We start from the raw sequence: 18829 nt of genomic DNA on the forward strand, positions 1-18829 counted from the left end.
TTCTAAAGTGGCATTTTAGTGGATTTCATAAGCAATGGGTGGCAAACTTAAGTCACCACTGTTATCCCAAGGAACTCGCGGCGCTTTGCAGACAGGGGCACAGAAAAGCGACATTCAGGACAACACAGCCTCAGACCTGAGAGCTGTAAGGGCCCCGGGATGGCGCCAGCCCCTAGCGTAAGAACGAGGAAGCAGGGCTCGGAGCGCGGCGGTGACCTTGCGCGCCCTGGGTGGAGAAAGGAGACGGAATTCCGCACCTGGCTGCGAGCGCGTCTGCTCCGGAGCTTCCCCGACCCGGGCGCGTGGAGGGCGTGGGAGGCCGGAGGGGAGGCCCCGCCCCGCTTCGCCTAGGAGACCCCGCCCCCCGGGACGCCCGGCGGCCAAGCGCGCGGACAGGGGCGCCGGCGGGGCGGCGAGGGGCGCGGCGAGCGCGCAGTCACGTAGCAGCCCGAGGATCCGTTCGCTCTGCGCCACGTAGCGCGCCTCCCGAAGGTGAGCGCTTTAAGATGTAAGCGTGTTACAGAACGGGAAGGATCCTCCTCTCCTCCCTTGAATTGCACCGTTCTAGAAACTGACAGAAAACGGGAAGCTGGCACATTTGAACACGTTAGACTTTTTTGAAAACCAGCGCCACGGCATGAGAGACAGCAGGGGGCTCAGAGAGCACGACTTTCTCTTGCTTGGCACAGAAGGAACCAGATTCGGGCAAACCCGACAGGCTGGGATGCCTCTCTTCACTTTACCTGCGCCCTTCCCTGGGCCTCGCTTCCCACGACTCACCCGCCCCCATCCGCCCGTGCCTCGAACAGCCCTGCTGTTCCACAATTTTCATCTGGTGGTTGAAGACTTTAAACAATAGTTCAAAGTCCGAGTCCGAGTCCGGGGAGCTAACCCCGCCTCTGCAGCTGGGTGAGGATGTATGTTTGGTGAGTTGCTTCATCCCCTGGGAAGCAGAGATTGAAACAGGAGCTAATGACAGGTGTGCCACGGGGAAGCGTGACTCAGGAAGGGCCGCACTGCGGCAGTGTCGTCCTTTGCGGGGCCTTGGTAAGGTTTGAGCCCTCGCCGAAGCCCAAGGTCCCTTTCTATTCCACGTTGCCACTGAAGCTGATCCAGAAAACCTGCACGTTTTTGCAGGTGGCCCTCAGGGCCTTGCCCGCCCTCCTGTGTGGTGAGAGGACGTGATCCCCTCTCCTTGAGCCTGGCGCTTCTCTAAGGCCACGGCTTCCATCGCCAACACGGCTGGTTTTCAGAATTCTGGCCGTGGAATACAGCCTCCGAAGGAAGGACGAATCAGAAGCACAATGGGTTTGAAAAAGGGAGTGGGAAGGTGGAGGCTAGAACCCACCTCACCATCCCGCCCGCCCTCCGCCATCAAGCAGCCTGGCAGGTGGGAAGCCCTTGGGCTCTTCAGGGGACAGTTCAAAAATCACCCTCTTGCAGGTTAAAGTTGCGGATCTTTCAGGGCGTTTTGGTGGCTGAGTCCGTTAAGCGTGGGACTCTTGGTTTCAGCTCAGGTCGTGATCTCAGGGTTTATGAGTTGGAGCCCCGCACTCTCAGTGCAGAGCCTGCTTGGGATTCTCTCCCCGCCCCCCCCCCCCCAAAATAAACTGAATTTTTTTAAAGGCTCTTTAGCATGCTCTCCCTAAAACCTTTTGCCATCCGGCCTCACCATTGCCCACCTCCACTCCCATCCCACGGTCCAGACACACCTGGATGTGAAATCCCTTTCACTTGTCCACTTCCCCAGCTCCTGGAGTCTCCACTCAAATGTGGCTCGTTTTTCCTGCCTTCTGGGGCACTTTCCCTGGCACTTTGTGCACACCTCACTGTAGTCCACGGTGACAATTCCAGTACCTGTTTCTCAGGCCTTGCTTGACTTCTTTGCTGCCTTTGAGAGAGAGAGAGAGGCCACCCCCTCTTTTTTGAAACTCTTCCTTTAACTTTTAGAACTCCATGACACTCTTTCCTAGACTTCTGTAGTTTTCATCCTCTGCTCACCCTTTCAGGGTTTTCTCTCAGCCAAGGCTTTCCCATCAGCCTGTTGTTTTATTTAATTTATTTTATTTTATTTTTATTTTATTTTATTTTATTTATTTTAGAGACAGAGCACAAGCAGGGCAGGGTGGGGGCAGGGAGAGAAAGAGAATCTTAAGAAGGCTCCATGTTCAGTGAGGAACCCGGTGTAAGGCTTGATCACATGACCCTGGGATCGTGACCTGAGCCAAAATCAAGAGTCGGATGCTCAACCAGCTGTGGAGACTGCTGTTTTTCTTAAGAGACACATTCTTCCTGCGTGACCTCATCCAGATATTCCCCTAATACGTGAACGGTATTGGTTCTGTTGGCAAAGACGAAGGAGTATCTGGCCCAGGCATTCCTCTCTGTTTCCAGCTACTTCTGTTCCCCCACATGTTACCTTCTCTGAGGTCACTCCAAATATCTCCCATATTTAAAAATTTTCACCCATGCTTAGATATAGTGTGTTAAATTAACTATTGTTGAGAAACAGATCACCCCAAAACTTTTTAGTGGCTTACAAAAACAGTCATCACTTATTACGTCTCTTGGTTCTGGTTTAGGCTCCCTCATGAGACCTCAGTTAAGGTGTTGGCCGGAGCTACCTCCCCCTGGGTTGAAGGATCCACGTCTCAGGTGCCTTATTCATGTGGTTGGTAAGTTAGCACTGACTCTTGGTGGGAGGCCTCAGTTCCTCTTCATGTGTGTTGCTTGAATATCCTCATAGCCTAGGAACCAGCTTCCTCCAGGACAAGTAATCCAAGAGGACAAAGTAAAAGCTTCAGTGCTTTCTGTAATCTAGCCTCGGAGTTCAGACAGTGTTATCTCTACCATTCTCTCTTGGTGACTCAGAACAGCCCCAATCCTGTGGGAGAGATTGGCTACACAAGGGTGTGAATACCAAGAGGTAGGGATCGTTGGGGGCCATCTTGGATTGGGCTACCCCATTTAGTTACCCACTTTCTTAAGTGTAACTTAACTCTGACTCCTGTCAAAACTCAGCTCACTGACATATGGCCACTTCCTTTAAGAAGTCTTCCCCGTTGGTGAATTTCCTCTTCTCCCATTAGACCTGAGGCATAGCTCCATTCCCTTCTGCACTAAGCTGCACTGAAATGTTGATTTACTTGCTTCTGTCTTTCCTAGTCTTTGGGTTTCCTGAGGGATAAGAGAGTATCTAAGTTCGAAATCAGTGTCCAGAACAATGGTGCATAGCAGAATCTTAGTATAATTTATATAAAGAATAAAGGCATAGGTAAAGAATAAAAAATAGGTAAAGAATATGTAAAGAATAAAGGAACAGGTAAAGAATAAAGAATAAGGGGCACCTGGGTGGCGCAGTCGGTTAAGCGTCCGACTTCAGCCAGGTCACGATCTCACGGTCCGTGAGTTCAAGCCCCGCGTCAGGCTCTGGGCTGATGGCTCAGAGCCTGGAGCCTGTTTCTGATTCTGTGTCTCCCTCTCTCTCTGGCCCTCCCCTGTTCATGCTCTGTCTCTCTCTGTCCCAAAAATAAATAAACGTTGAAAAAAAAATTAAAAAAAAAAAAGAATAAAGAATAAGAAATAGGTAAATAACATTTCCTTTCTCCAACTAGAAGCATTTTGCATAGCACTTAATTTTTATCACACCTCACTTCAGTTCCCTGCTGATTGGTTTTCATATTTCAGCTTTTGCATTACATTTCCCACCTGCTTCACCCCTGACAAGCTCTGTTCTCCTTTGATCTTATTCTTATTCTTATCTTAATCTTATTCTTAGGAAATAATTATACATTTGGCAGAGATGTAGCTATAGTGACGTCCATTGCAACTTGCTTATGATGTTTAGCTCTGTAGAAAACCGAATGTCCAAAAATAGATTTGACTAAGTAAGTGATACAAAAACAAAAACAAAAACAGACCGTGGTGTAGCAACTAAAATAATAATATAAAAAATGTTTATTGATATGAAAAGACGTTCACTTGGTATTCTTAAATGAAGTAAAACAAAATTATAAACATTTTAATGTGGAATTTTTAATTGCAGTAAAATACCTGTAACATAAAAGGTATCGTTTTAGCCAGTTTTTAAGCGTCTAGTTCAGTAGCATTGAATACATTCACCTTGTTGTACCGCCAATGTCCAGAATACCTCATCTTGCAAAAGTGAAAGCCCATACCAACGCACCTGGGTGGCGTTAAGCATCCGACTCTTGATTTCAACTCAGATCTTGATCTTGAAGATCATGGGATTGAGCCTCGCATCTAGCTCTGCACTGACAGCCAGGAGCCTGCTTGGGATTCTCTCTCTTCCTCTCTCTCTGCCCCTCCCCCACTCTCTCTCTCTCACCAAATAAATAAATAAATAATAAATAATTTTTAAAAACTCTGTACCAGTAAAGCAACATTCCTTCCTCCCCATTTTCTTTCCTTTCCTCAGCCCCTGGCCACAACCATTCTATTTTCTATCTTGATGAATGTGACTGCCCTGGTACTTTTTATAAGTGAAATCACACAGTATTTGTATTTTTGTGCCTGCTTGTTTCACTCGGCACAATACCCTCAAGGTTCGTCCGTGTTACAGCATGTGTCAGAATTCCACTCCTTTTCAAGGCTGAACAATATTTCATCGTATGTATATGTCACATTTCGTTTATCCACTCATCTGTCGGTAGAATGGGCTGCTTTTAACCTTTTGGCTGTTGTGAAGAATATTGTGATGACCATAGGAGTGCCAGTATCTGTTCGAGGCCCTGCGTTCAGTTCTTTTAGATATATACCCAGAAATAGAATTGCCAGGTAATATAGTAATTCTGCTTGTAATTTTTTGAGAGACTGCAGTACTGTTTTCTGTAGAGGCTGCGCCATTTTCCATCCCACCAACAGTGCGCAAGAATTCCAATTTCTACACATCCTTGCTGACGCTTATTGTTTTCTATACGCGTGTGTCCTTTTTTTTTTTTTTCCCCCATAGTAGCCATTCTGGTGGGTGGGGTGGTATCTCAGGGTGGTTTTGATTTACATTTTCCCTAATGATCAGTGATGTTCAACATAGTAGGAGATCTTTATATATTCTGGATGTTAACCTTCTATACATACATGATTTGCAAATGTTTTCTCCCATTCTGTGGTTGCTATTTCACTCTGTTGGTTGTGTGGAAAACATTTTTTAAAGAGAAATGTCTAGGCAGCCATACATGCACTCAGGAAAAAACTGAAAAAACATTCTAGAAACTTAGGGGTATGGATTATGCAATTAAGAGTGATTTTAATTTTCTTATATTATTAACAATTCTTTGGCATAAACATATTACTTTCACAGAAAATTTTTAAGTAAATAACATCTCGATTCTAATAAAGCATAAGTCATAGGTCTGTCCTTTGAAAGTCTAATCAAAAAGGTCTGAAATCAAGAGAATATTCAGATTGTCAGCATCCTCCCAAAGGGGTACTGATTCAAGGAGTGACAGGTTGTTTTACTTTCCTGAGTTTCACTTTCCTCTTGCTTAAAATGCAAGATTTTCCCGCTATTGGAATTCTTTGTTCCGAAGAATTGCTAGACACACCATATACATAACTGATTGTCCTTAGGTAACTTTTCCCAGTACCCTTTCTGCTTCAAAAGGCATTTGTTCCTATTTCTATCAGATCAGTCACCCCACAGAATGCCTGGTCCCATGTCAAGGTTGGGGTGTCCTCAGAATCCAGGGCTCACCCCTCTTTGGAACAGCCACAAGCACGGTGCTTGGCATAGTTGCTGAGCAACGTTGCCAAAGCCAGAGGCGCATTTCTGTTATCAGCTTCCAGGAGCATTTGACGCAGGAGGATGACTACCTCTTTCTGTTGTGCTCATCTCCTGTTGGCCCTTCTGTGACACCACACTATCTTGGTTCTCCTCCTTGGTTTCTGGCTACTTTTTTCCAGTCTCCTTTGCAAAGTCCTCTTTATTCTCCAGCTAAACTCTAATGTTTTTTTTTTTTTTTTTAATTGATTAAATTAGAGAGAGAGAGAGCAAGCATAGCAGGGGAGGGGCACAGAGAGAAGGGGACAGAGGATCCGAAGCCAGCTCTGCACTGAGAGGCTGACAGCAGACTGATTTGGGGCTCGAACTCACGAACCGCAAGATCGTGGCCTGAGCTACAGTTGGATGCTCAACCGACTGAGCCACCCAGGTGCCCCAGCTAAGCTGTAATAGCAGCGTTCTTCACTGCTCCTCATTTGCTCTCCTTCCACGATGCTCTCCTTCCATCTATGACCAAAACTTTAATTCCTGCCTATTTACCCACTCTTTCTAACCAGCTCACGCGTCTCTGTAGAGCTCTAACTTGTGTATCCAGCTGCCTTGTGGTGTGTGTATTCTGTTTGTCCTTCCAGACCCACTCTGTACTCTTGGTGACCCTCCTCTCTGCCCTAGCAGTTTGACTTTTGTGAACGACATCAGAAGGCTCTCTGACTTCCAGCTGGGCTTAGCCAATAGAAGTTTCCAGCAGAAGATTGAAAGGTAGGAGGGTGAGGTCAATAAGTCGATTAGCGCAGCTCCCTCTTTGTGGTTCACCTCAGACCGGCTGTGTCTCTCCACTGAAGGCCGCAGACACTTTCAGAAGGTCCTCTCCATCCACCTCTAGTCCCCCAGCCTCCTCTCCCAACCAGTCACTACCCCTTTCCCTTGCTTCTTCAGGCCCAGGCATGGGAACGCCTCCCCTCTGTCACTAGCTTCAGGGCACCGCACTGCCTCTTTGCTTTTCCTAAACTCTGCCCACACCTTTGTAAAGAGCCTTTTGATGAAGCTCTCTTCCCCTGGCCCTGGTTTCCTGCCAGGACCCTGACACGCACACGCCTACCCTACATCTCCCCTTGGAATTCTCGCGGTCGTCACAAACAGGACCTGTCCACAACGTAGCTTTTGATTTTCCTCCCCATCTCTCCTTCTCCCCACCGTCTGCCTTCTCTGTGAACGTCAGCACCAGCAGGCCAGGCGCGCGGGGCAGACGCCATGGGGGTGGCACGCGGTCCCCACAGCTCCTCAGCCACGCTGTTGTCCATCTTAACTGTCACTACTTCCGTGAAATCAGTTCCCCACGGCCGGCTGCTCCCGACTCTTCAGTTCTCAGCCTGGACGTTATCTTCTGAAAAAAGTCTTCCTTGGCACAACCAGTTAAGGGTCTCCCATCCCTTTATTGTCTCTCTTTGTGCCGGTTTGTTTGCTTCTTAGGAAATAATATCACTTCCTAATATCCCTCAGGGGGTGATTATGTATTTCATTTGAGAGCTATAGCTCTTTGGTAGAAAAGGATGAGCCTGAGATATAAACGGTAATGACTATGGCTCTTAAGGTCACCCGATTTGGAGGCTAGTGTTTTTTGAGCTTGATCCAACACAGCACAATAAATTTTTTAGGTTCCAGACCTATGTCCCTGTTAACCTCTTTACAGTTCAGTATCCCCTCAAAGCCTCATGGAATACAAACCATTGGCTTTATGCATCTATTCTACATTGGCAGAAATAAACTACATGACGTCCAGGGTTTCATCAGAGCCCAGTTCTACTGGCTCCAAGTCCAAGGACTTATCCTTGACTGTGCATTTGTTTCAAATAAACTCCACATATAAAAACAACTGTCAAGAGATGTAATCTAGATGCCTAAAATGCCAGATTCTTGAGTTGGTGACTTGGCTCAGTCAGTGAGCTGCAAATTCAGAAAACAAAACAAACAAACAAAAATCTAAATGAAAGAACGCGTTTCTAAAGCAAATTGCCTTCCTCATGTCAAAATCCTCATACACATGGAGTCAGACAGAAAACAGAAATAGGTCTATGTGTTATCTGAACTGAACTAAAGTATTTGCTTTTTTTCCTCCTTGTGGAACATTGCCTGAACGAAACGCCCATCCTATTTGATATATGGATTCAAAGCTGAGGCACCACGATGGTGTTTAGGGTCTCCAGTATATTGGTTTTATCTGCTTGAAGCCTTGGGGTTGAATCGAGCAAAAGGAATCATGACCCTGGATGCTGCCTCTGGGCAGGGGTTCAGGAAAATAGAGATGGAGAAAGGATAAAATGAGAGGATAACTGGTCCATTCCATGATTATTATTATTATTATTGAGAGAGAGCAAGCAAGGGAGGGGCAGAGAGAGAAGGGGAGAGAGAAGGGGAGAGAGAACCCCAAGCAGGCTCCATGCTCAGCACAGAGCCCAACATGGGGCTCAATCCCAGCACCCTGAGATCATGCCCTGAGCCAAAGTCAAGAGTCGGACTTCAACCAACTGAGCCACCCAGGTGCTCCTATTCCTTGAACATTACTGAGTGTTATGGACAAGGCACTGCTTTAGGGTTGTGTGTTGACTGTGGTTTGACTCTCATTCCTCCTCATGGACTCTTTTCCAGTGTCCAGTGACACTGGACATTATTTCCTTCCTCGGCTGGTTAAAAGAAAAAAACAACAAAGAGACCAGGAGTCAAGGATGGATCTCGGGCCTATTTTTCTAGAAGCTTCTCTGTGAGCCCCCAGTAACTTCAGAAGCATTTCCTTCACCCGTGCATTCTAAATTCTTAAGCAGCCTATTCACTGTTAGAGGAGGAGCCCTTTTCTTCTGGAGAACTGGTGATTTGGACCCCCTAAGCAGCTTGAGTCCTGCCCCTGGGTGTGGTGAGGCCTGAGAAAAACAGGACACCAAGAAGACAGCTCATGGGATTATAGAACTTTGTTCCGTAGCCCCCACCATCTGCGGTTTGCTTTTCACAGTTCCAGTTACGTGCCATCAACCATGATCCAGAAGCAGTGACCCTCCTGCTGACATGTCATCAGAAGGTCAGTAGTAGCCCAACATTAGTTACAGCGCCTACGTCATTCACCGCACTTCCTCTCATCACATAGGTATTTTATCATCTCACATCATCACAAAAAGAAGGGTGAGTGCTGGACAATAGGCTATTCTGAGAGAGACACCAGATTCACGTAACTTTCATTACAGTGTATTATTATAATTGTTCTATTTTATCGTCTATTAGTTATCATTGTTAATCCTTATTGCACGGAATTTCTAAATTAAATTTTATCATAGGTATGTATGTATAGTATATGTAGGGTTTGGTTCTATCTGTGGTTTCCAGCATCCACTAGGGGGCTTAGTATCACCTGAGGATAAGGGGGGAACCACCGTATAGGATTTATTCTATTGCTGCCAATACTGGGGGCAGCCACAATGGTGAGGGAAGGTGTTATCATCTCATTTAAAGCTGTTCAATTTGTGTGAAGGGACCAGAGGTCACACCTTGTCTACATTCTCAAGACTTACGTTTGTAACCTTGGCCTAGCAGAATTGGAGGAAGGAAGTCCAACCCCTATATCATTCAGCTGAAGAAGTAGTGGCTCAGGAGCATGTTTTGTCTGGGACTGCATATCAAATCAGATCATTTCGTTGAGCACTTACTATGTGCAGATGGTTAATTTTATGAGTCATCTTTGCTAGAGTGTGGGGTCCAGTTTGGCCAAATATCAGTCTGTATTTGCCCAGAAAGGTATCTTTTTAGATATGGTTAACATTTAAATTAGCAGACTCTGAGTAAAGCAGATATGTGCCACAATGTGGATGGGTCTCATCGATGGGTTGAGTTGAAGGCCTTAAGAGGAAAGAGTGAGGTCCCCCGACAGGGAGGGAATTATGCTTCCAGCCTGCAGCATCAGGTCTTGTTGGCCTTTCCAGCCTGCCAGCCTGCCCTACAGATTCTGAACTGGCCACCTCCCCCAAATTGTGTGAGCAGATCCCTAAAAATAAATCCCTTTCTCTAGATACATCTTCTTGGTTCCACTTGTCTGCAGAACCCTGACTAAATACATACGAAATGGGAAAGGTGGGGGAGGGCCAGGTGATGAACACCTGGCTTCCAGGCACCTGGGCTCTGCTTTGGGGGACACCTAACCAGACAAGAAACCAGAGTGGGTGTTCAGTTCATGGCCATGTAATCCATGACATTTTGGGGGAACAAGCACTTGTCTTCTTCACACATTCAGCTTCTAGAGTGACTATTTTATTTTATTTTATTTTATTTTATTTTTTATTTTATTTTATTTTTGAAAAATGTTTTACTTTTGAGAGAGAAAGAGACAGCATGAGTGGGGGAGGGGCAGAGAGAGAGGGACACAGAGAATCCGAAACAGGCTCCAGGCTGTCCGCAAAATGCCCAATGTGGGGCTTGAACTCACAAACCGCAAGATCACGACCTGAGCCAAAGTACGGGACGCTTAGCCAACTGAGCCACTCAGGTGCCCCTGGAGTAGCAATCTTAAAGCACCGTAAGCCAAAACCAAAATTAAATCCACCAAGATGCCTGTGAACGCACAGTGTTCCTCTTACGGAGGAAATGGCCTCACCAAACCCGGGCCGTGTATTGCTGAAGCCATCCGTCTGCTCTCCGCGCGGTAGCAGGGCCCTGTGTTTCTCAAGTACACACGCCATGTTCCTGCCACATGCTCGAACTCTACATTCTGGGAATTAAGCTGAGGACAATTTCCTCTTCCCTGACAGCAACCGCCAGAGCCTGCTTGCTTTCGTACACGGTATAAACGCAAAGTGGGTGTTTGCAGGAAAGCTGTCTGAATTCTTTGCCCTTTGGCTGTGCAGAGCCAAACAAAAATAAGCAAAATGTGAAATCTCAGCTTTTAACGAATGTTATCAATGCTTACTACCTTCCGTGGGGGCCTTAGGTGGGAGGTGACAAAGCGGGATACATTTCCATCTAAAAATAAATGAGCTGACATTCCACAATGGAAATTACATTAGTTACGACTTCGGCTCCCTTTATTTCTGCTCTCCGTGAGCTTAGTTATACTGAAAAGTAGAACTTGGAGGAAGATATTTGAACAGTTAAGATTTGGAGCACAAAGACAGCTTGCGCTGTGCCCCGGAGTTTCTTTCTGGTGGCAGTCTTCTCCCATGCCTGGTGCTGCTACCGGGTCAGCCACTGGTGATGGAGTCAGTGGTTCAACAGGTTCCCAGAGGATAAAAGGAGACGCTCAAAGCAAGGGTCGATCAGACTTAATGAGACAGAAGGAACATTTCAACAAGCTAAGAGGTGGCTCAGAGGCTTGCAGAAACCAAAGATCTGGAAGTAAGGAGAGAAGCTGGCTATAAAGCTGAGAATCTGGGATGGGCAGGGATCAAGTGGCCAGTTAGAATGCGCCCCGGTCTTCCTGCCTCACCCTGCAGTGTATAAATTTACCGTAAAGCACGAGGCTGTCGGGAAAACCGGACAGCTCTTCCTCCGCTTTCCTGTCTTCTCTAGGATTTCCTGCTAGTTGGGCCGCCACCCACCCCGACAGCTACCATGTACCCCCATCCTAGTATGGTCAATAGGCACGCAAGGCAAATTACTCATGCGTCACTTAGAGTGCGTGCTGGTGGCCTAGAATTGGGGTGGGCAGCTGTGAAAGCCTACTGGTTCCCTGTGACTGACACCCCCTTTCCTTATTAAAACGTGTTGTTCCCCCTCCAGGGTTCCCCAGGGCCCCAAGGGAAGGCTCACTGTGATTCGTGTGACTTTAAAATGGGAAAAATCGTCCTGTGGTGGAAATGCAGGACCCACTCGGTAAAGTTCATATGGGGGTCTATTTTCAGGAGTTCAAAGGCAAAACAACAATGATGAAGACGTGGTCGTCAGGACATGGCAGCCAGGAAACCTATGTATCTCATTCTTTTTTTTTTTTTTTAATTTCTTTTTAATGTTTACTGTTTTGAGAGACAGAATGAGAGTGGGCAAGGGGCAGAGAGCGAGGGAGACACGTAATCCGGAGCAGGCTCCAGGCTCTGAGCTGTCCGCACAGGGACCAACTGGGGCTCGAACTCATGAACTGCGAGATCATGACCTGAGCTGAAGTTGGACGCTTACTGACTGAGCCATTCAGGTGCCCCTGTATCTCATTCTTAAGACACTTGTGAGAAGATGCTGCAGAGTTGCTAAATGTGGCATATGTATTTGGCTTTAAACACCTCAGAGCCAACCCCAAAGGGACCGTGTCATAAGTTATGTGGTTGCGGGAGGGTGGGCACCATGGAAGTACTGTTGCTGTCAGAGTAGAGATTAGAGAAACCCTCGTGGTCCCACTACACGCATGCCCACCCCACCCCTGCCCCCAGCTGCTTCTGAGGAGTAGAGGGAACCACCTTTTCTAACACCCTTACAATCAAAGTGTCAACAGTCTGTAAAGGCTGTGGTTTTAGGGGTATGGTGACAGACAATAGTCCCTGCCCTCCAGAATTTTACGCTTTACTAAGAAGGGGGAATCTGCTCTGATTTAATGAGTAGAGGAGATTGAATGGATGGCCTTGGATGGGCACTTTGAGAGGAGAGACATTTGTCACATTGTAAGTCGACTTTACACTGTATTTACACAGTACTCTGCACCGAGACCTGTGACCTGTCCGGTATGTCCCTTCTGAAAACCATGAAGTGGTTGGAAAAAAGGACACACGGAAGAGGTAAATTATACCTGTTTTGGGGTTACAGTAATTCATACTTACAGGAAAAGGTGAAACTCAGGAAACAAAATTGCGGCTCTCCTGTGCAGCGTGGGGGAAGGGGCACTGACCCAGAGGAGCGGGCTCATGGGGAAGAGAAGGGAAAGGTGGAGCTCCAGGAGAGAAGAGACGCCTCCCCTGGACTAATGAGAGGAGCTTCAGCAGAAGAAAACACCGGAAACGTGCCCTGGAGAGGCAGAGGACACATTCCTTCAGTAGGAACAGCGGGGACACCTTTCTAGGGGAAAGGGGAGAGGAAAACAGGGCAAGAACTGATTCTTGCCATCTTGTAGAACTGATTCTACAGAGCTCTTTCAAGTGAGTGGCATAGAATTTCCTCCATCGCAAGGTGCTTTTTGCAACAAGACCTACAAGCCCTTCTTTTGAGTTTTGTGGGATTTCTATGTTTTTATTTTCATTCGTTCGGTTTTGCCCCCAGATAGCTGGCTTAGGTGAATACGGATACGAAAATTGTTAGTGTGCTCTAGTCGTGGATTTAGAATACCCTGAATCAGAAGTGACAGCCGTGGGTGCCTGGTGACTCGGTTAAGCATCCACTCTTGATTTCCGTTCAGGTCATGATCTCATGGTTCATGGGTTCAAGCCCTGCCTCAGTCTCTGTGCTGACAGTACGGAGTCTCTTGGGATTCTTTCTCTCTCCCTCTCTCTCTGTTCCTCCCTGCCTTGTGCTTGCTCTCTCTCAAAATAAATAAATAAACAACCACAACAAAAAGAGGTGAGAGCCAGCCTCTGGATGTCGATGTCGGCTGGGTATCACAACCAGGACAACCAAAATTTCATGTTACAGATAAATCCAGTTCCCTCCTTGGCCCCTTCTCCCACCAGCCTCTAGAAGGAACAAGCAGCAACCAGTAACCTCAGCAATCCTGTACCAGTCGCTGCCTGGCTATTTCCCCCAGAAGGCTGGTGAGGTACCGTCCTCCCCAGAAAGGATAACATGGCACTCCTTCAAACACAAAGAACCATGCCTTCTTCCCTCTTCCCTGTCCGAGCTTTTCAGGGGAATTCCAGTTTTACCCCAGCGAGTCTACTGGAAACTTCACCCGTCCTCATTTCTTCTCATGAATTACCGTTATTCACACCAGAGCACACACTTGACACCCCTCATTTTGGAGCCATCTCACTACAAGCTCGCCTTTGGTCACGTCAGTCTATTTTTAATCATTACAGGGCTTATGTCTCATGCATTCATTTATTTACAAGTTTATTGTCTATCTTAGAATATAAGGGCCATGAGAGCAATGACTTACCTGTCCTGTTGACTGCTGTATTTTTCATGTTTAGAATAGCGTTTGACATGCAATAGATATGCCAAATCATTTATTATTGTTAAAAATAGAGGGTAGAATCAATTACAAAGCAAGAACTTGGGGAACAAAAATATTCTAATATTAATACGAAAATAGTTTTTACCTCACAGACTCAGAGATACCCCCAATCTACTAAGTGCTGCAATAGAATTTGGAGTAGCCAGAGGTCACTGGGGTTGGAGAGCTGAGGAGAGAGGAACACTAAGGGGTGTCTCTGAGACCCTTTCAGAGAGTCTGTAAGGTAAAAACTATTTTCATAGTAATATTAAGATGTTGGCTTTTTCACTGTGGTGCCCCTTCTGATGATGCAAAAGCAATAGAGGGCAAAATGGCCGCCTTCTTGGCACATGGCACCAACTGTCACCACATACACACAGGAAAACAGATTCCAGTTTCACTTAAGAATGTCCTGGAAGGTTAGTATTCAAAATCTGTAAAGAACTTACCAGACTCAACACCCGAAAGACGAATAACCCACTTAAGAAATGGGCAGAAGACATGAATAGACACTTTTCCAAAGACATCCAGATGGCTAACAGACGTATGAAAAGATGCTCAACGTGACTCATCATCAGGGAAATACAAATCAAAACCATGATGAGACTCCACCTCACACCTGTCAGAATGGCTAAAATTAACAACACAAGAAACAACAAATGTTGGTGAGGATGCGGAGAAAGTGAAGCCCTCTTGCTCTGTGGGTGGGGATGCAAAGTGGTGCAGCCACTCTGGAGAACAGGATGGAGGTTTTTCAAAAGACTAAAAATAGAACTACCCTACAATCCAGCAATTTCACTGCTAGGTATTCACCCAAAGGATACAAAAATACAGATTCAAAGGGGTACCTGCACCCCAATGTTTATAGCAGCATTATCAATGATAGCCAAACTATAGAGAGAGCCCAAATGTCCATCGACTGATGAATGGGTAAAGAAGGTGTGGTATACACACACACACACACACACACACACACACACACACACACACAATGGTATATTACTCAGCCGTCAAAATGAACGAAATCTTGCCGTTTGCAATGACGTGGATGGAGCTAGAATGTATTATGCTAAGCGAAATAAGTCAATCAGAGAAAGACAAATACTGTATGATTTCACGCATATGTGGAATTTAAGAAACAAAACAGATTAACATAGGGGAAGGGGAGGGGGAAGAAGAGAGGGGAACAAACCACAGGAGACTCTTAATGATAGAGAACAAACTGAGTATTGCTGGAGGGAGGTGGGGGGGATGGGCTAGATGGGCGATGGGCATTAAGGAGGGCACTTGTTGGGATGAGCTGTGGGTGTTATAAAGAAATGAATCACTGAATTCTCCTGAAACCAATATTGCACTGTAGGTTAACTAACTAAAATTTAAATGAAAAAAGAAAAAAAAAGAATGTCCTTAAGGCGCTCCTCCTGGTTCATTTGGTGAAGCATGTGACTCTTCATCTCATGGTTGTAGGTCTAGCCCCCTATTGGGTGTAGAGATTACTTGAAAATAAAATCTTTTTTTAAAAAAAGAAATGTCCTTGGGGTGCCTGGGTGGCTCAGTCGGTTGAGTGTCCGACTTCGGTTCAGGTCATGATCTCATGGTCTATGAGTTCCAGCCCCGCGTCGGGCTCTGTGCTGACAGCTCGGAGCCTGGAGCCTGTTTTGGATTCTGTGTCTCCCTCTCTGCCCCTCCCCCACTCATGCTCTGTCTCTCTCTCTCTCTCTCTCTCTCTCTCTCTCTCTCTGTCAAAAATAAATAGACATTAAAAAAACTTTTTTAAAGAATGTCCTTGATAAATCAGTAAAAATTATTAATTTTGTTAAATCTTGACCTCTGAGTACATGTGCATTTAATATTCTCTGTGATAAAATGGAAAACACACAGAAGGCATTTCTGCTGAATAATGAAGGGTGTTGGTTTTCTTGAGGAAAAACGCTTGGCAATTGAATAGTGAGCCAAACTAGCCTTTCATTCCCCATGGAACATCATTATTCTTTGACACTCTAAAGAATGGAAGACAAACTATAGTTATTTAGAGTTGGATATCTGACAGGTATTTTCTCAAAATGAACAAAGTGAGCTTGTCCCCTCCAGTAAAACAACTGACAGTTGTTGCCAATGATAAAATTTTAACTTTCAAGAAAGAATTAGGATTATAGAAAGCCCATGTCCATCACAGTGAGCTTGACAGCTTCCTTATAGAAATCATTCTGATGAGATTGGTGGCAATATATTAATAATGTGATTTTTTTGCATGTGTAATAAACTGTTGAAATTTGGAAGATCTACGTAACTCAGTGAGTCAGTATTTTCCAAATGTTACAAAAGCATGCGTGCGTAAAAGAACCACTGAAAGTGCAAAATAGATGAATGGACCTCATGTAAGAGCATTTAAAAAGTTCATTGAAAACGTTCCAGATTCCACATTAAAATCAACTTAAAGAAATTAGCCCTTAGTGAGTTTGGGTGTACTACCAAAGAATGTGCGCACCTATCTTTAAAAACTATTAAAATACTCCTCCCTCATACAGAGGCTGATTTTTCTTCATAGGCTTCTACCAAAACAAGACATTACAAGAGACAATGTAGGAGCAGAGTAGATAGGAGAATCCAGCTGTTTTCTATCAAGACAGACATTAAGGAGATTTGTAAAATGTAAATGACATCACTCTCATTAAATATTTTCTGTTTTGGAAAATAGTTATTTGTCGTAATTTACATTAATATGTAATACATTATTATTGTCACTCTTAAATATTTTTAAAATTTCTCGGTGTTACTTTATAATATGGTAAATACTGATAGCCCACCTTTTATTTTTTTTAAGAAAAATTCAGAATCCTCAGTTTGTAAGGGGGTCAGTGGGTTTTGAGACCAAAATGTTCAGAGAGCCACTGGCCTGGATAAAACTTGAGAGAATTCAGCAGTGGCTCCAAAGAAAATGAGACGTTTTTCTTCTCTTTGCTGAAGGCCAGGTTCACAGTGTAAGTGACGAAGGGAATTCGAAAATTAAACTGAAGGAAAGAGGCTGATATTTAGGGAGGCTCCTCTGTGCCATAGGACATCTTCTCTCATGCCCTCCTCAGAACTGTCCTGTGAGGTAACAGTGATTCGGTCCCGTGTTGACAGAAGGAGGCTCAGAAGGGTTGGTTAGGGAACAGCTACTATAAGTGGGGGCGGAGCCACAGACCTGCCAGCACTTCCCATCCCACCAATACATCCGACAATCACCGGAGATGTTTAGGTCCAAAATACCTTCAGCTAAAATATCAGCACAACTGAGGTAAAACATGGCTTTGATGCATCTGAATTATCCCAGGGACCGCCTTGGTGTGCCACCTCCCCGGGGTTGGCGAAGACAATGGCATCACAGAATAGTCACTAGATTTCCTGCAAAACGCTGTAAACCAGATGGGCCTCTCTTGAAACTTCTTGGAGTCGTTCTTCTTCCCAAGGAAAAAGGTTGGGAGTATGTTTTTTGTTGTTTTGGGGGATTTTTTTTTTTTTTTTTTTTGCCTTCGGTTTTTGTTCTGGCATTCTTTTGTGAGCCTGGAACTGATTACTAAATAGGGTCAAACAGCTTGAGTTGGGGCTTCCTGTGTGAATGTGAACAGTGCTGATTTCCAGCTTTTCGTTTGATATGTTATCTGTGTTGGCCGCGGCCGCCGCTGAAGTTTCAGATGGCTTCCTTCAATTTCCTGTATTGTGAGGACGGTGGATGTGTGCACATGTGCATGCAGGGAGGTGGCGGGAGGGCGCTTCTGCGTGGATTTCCTTGGATTTTGTGAAAGGTTTTCAGTGAGCCGTTAAGAGGGCCACGCATTTTAGTGGAAAGAGTACTGGGTCGCACAAACGCAGGTCTGGTGCCTGTCTGCCATTCATGATCTGTGTGGTTTCCAGCAAGTTCTTTCTCAGGCCCAGTCCTGCTTCCTTACAAGGCTCCTTCCAGCCTTGAAATTTTGTTAACTCTGAGCTCCACTCCAAGCCACACACTGCCTGACTCTCCACACTTTGTTGGTGTGAAAGCATTTGTTTTTCTTCTTTCTTATAGACGTTCCACGTGTTGTCATCTTTCATTTCCCCGTCTTATCCCTGCATTATAGCCTCTTATATTTAAGTTCTTCTAGAAATGGCCCTCAATCACCAGCTCTCATTATTCAGCTCCCATGGTCTCTGAAATACTATGACAATGGTTGGCCTTTTCTTAGAAGATCCAGAATGTGTTTGCTTCCTGTTTCTGTTACTGGGGATGTCTAGAGCTTGGAGATTGCATTCTGTCAGGATCTTCCCTCGGCCTGAAATACAGGCCAGATTTGCTGGGCTGGCAGCCGCTTCTCCAGCTCTGCTCTATTTTTATCAAATCCAATTAGATTTAAGTATGCGGGATAATGGCAAATTTAATTCATCTGCTTTCATGTCTGGGTATGAACATTTAAAATGGAACCAGGACGTTAAACTCCTCTCTTCCACCAGCTTCCTCCTCCCGCGCACGCCATGGCTTCCCCGGAGTGGGTGTAGCGCCATCTAGTGGTGCGATGGGCTAAGGCTTTGCTGCCCGGTTCCTGCAATGCTTGAAGAAAACCTGTTGAGTGAAAGGCACGCAAGCAGGGATTGAAACAAAATACTGGGAACGCTTGCAGCAGATCACTTAGGACGCCGAAAGTTCAGATTTGCTATTCACCATGCAAATGTACATTAAGTTACAAGAATCCCTGGAACCGTGCAAAGCGGAGATTTGGGGGTGTGTTCACTTCAGATAGGAGTCCTGTTCGGTTTTTAACTTCTTAGTGAGGTTTTTGTGCCCTTCGTGTGGGATCCAAATACTGAGTGTTGGTAATTTATGCTCCTGTGAAAAACATGGGCAAATTGCTTCATTTTTTCTCAGCCTCCGTTTCTCTTTTTGTCATCCGTAAAAGAGAATTTCTAAGAACCTTTACAATCCTTTAAAAAATGTCAACCAGCTACAAATACTACGGTTCCGTGACTTA

The 18829-nt window shown here is 45.5% G+C and overlaps 1 long non-coding RNA gene across 1 annotated transcript in view; it reads left to right on the forward strand.

Moving 5' to 3' along the window:
* Positions 1–424: 424 nt before the first annotated feature.
* LOC125163983 (uncharacterized) overlaps positions 425–18829 on the forward strand; it is a 31417-nt gene continuing 13012 nt past the window's right edge. Inside the window, exons 1-2 of the long non-coding RNA XR_007151607.1 lie at positions 425–926; positions 2583–2675. This is a non-coding gene — a long non-coding RNA (uncharacterized LOC125163983). The remainder of the gene's footprint in view (positions 927–2582; positions 2676–18829) is intronic.

This window comes from Prionailurus viverrinus, chromosome B1 (assembly GCF_022837055.1).
Source record: "Prionailurus viverrinus isolate Anna chromosome B1, UM_Priviv_1.0, whole genome shotgun sequence".
NCBI lineage: Eukaryota > Metazoa > Chordata > Mammalia > Carnivora > Felidae > Prionailurus > Prionailurus viverrinus.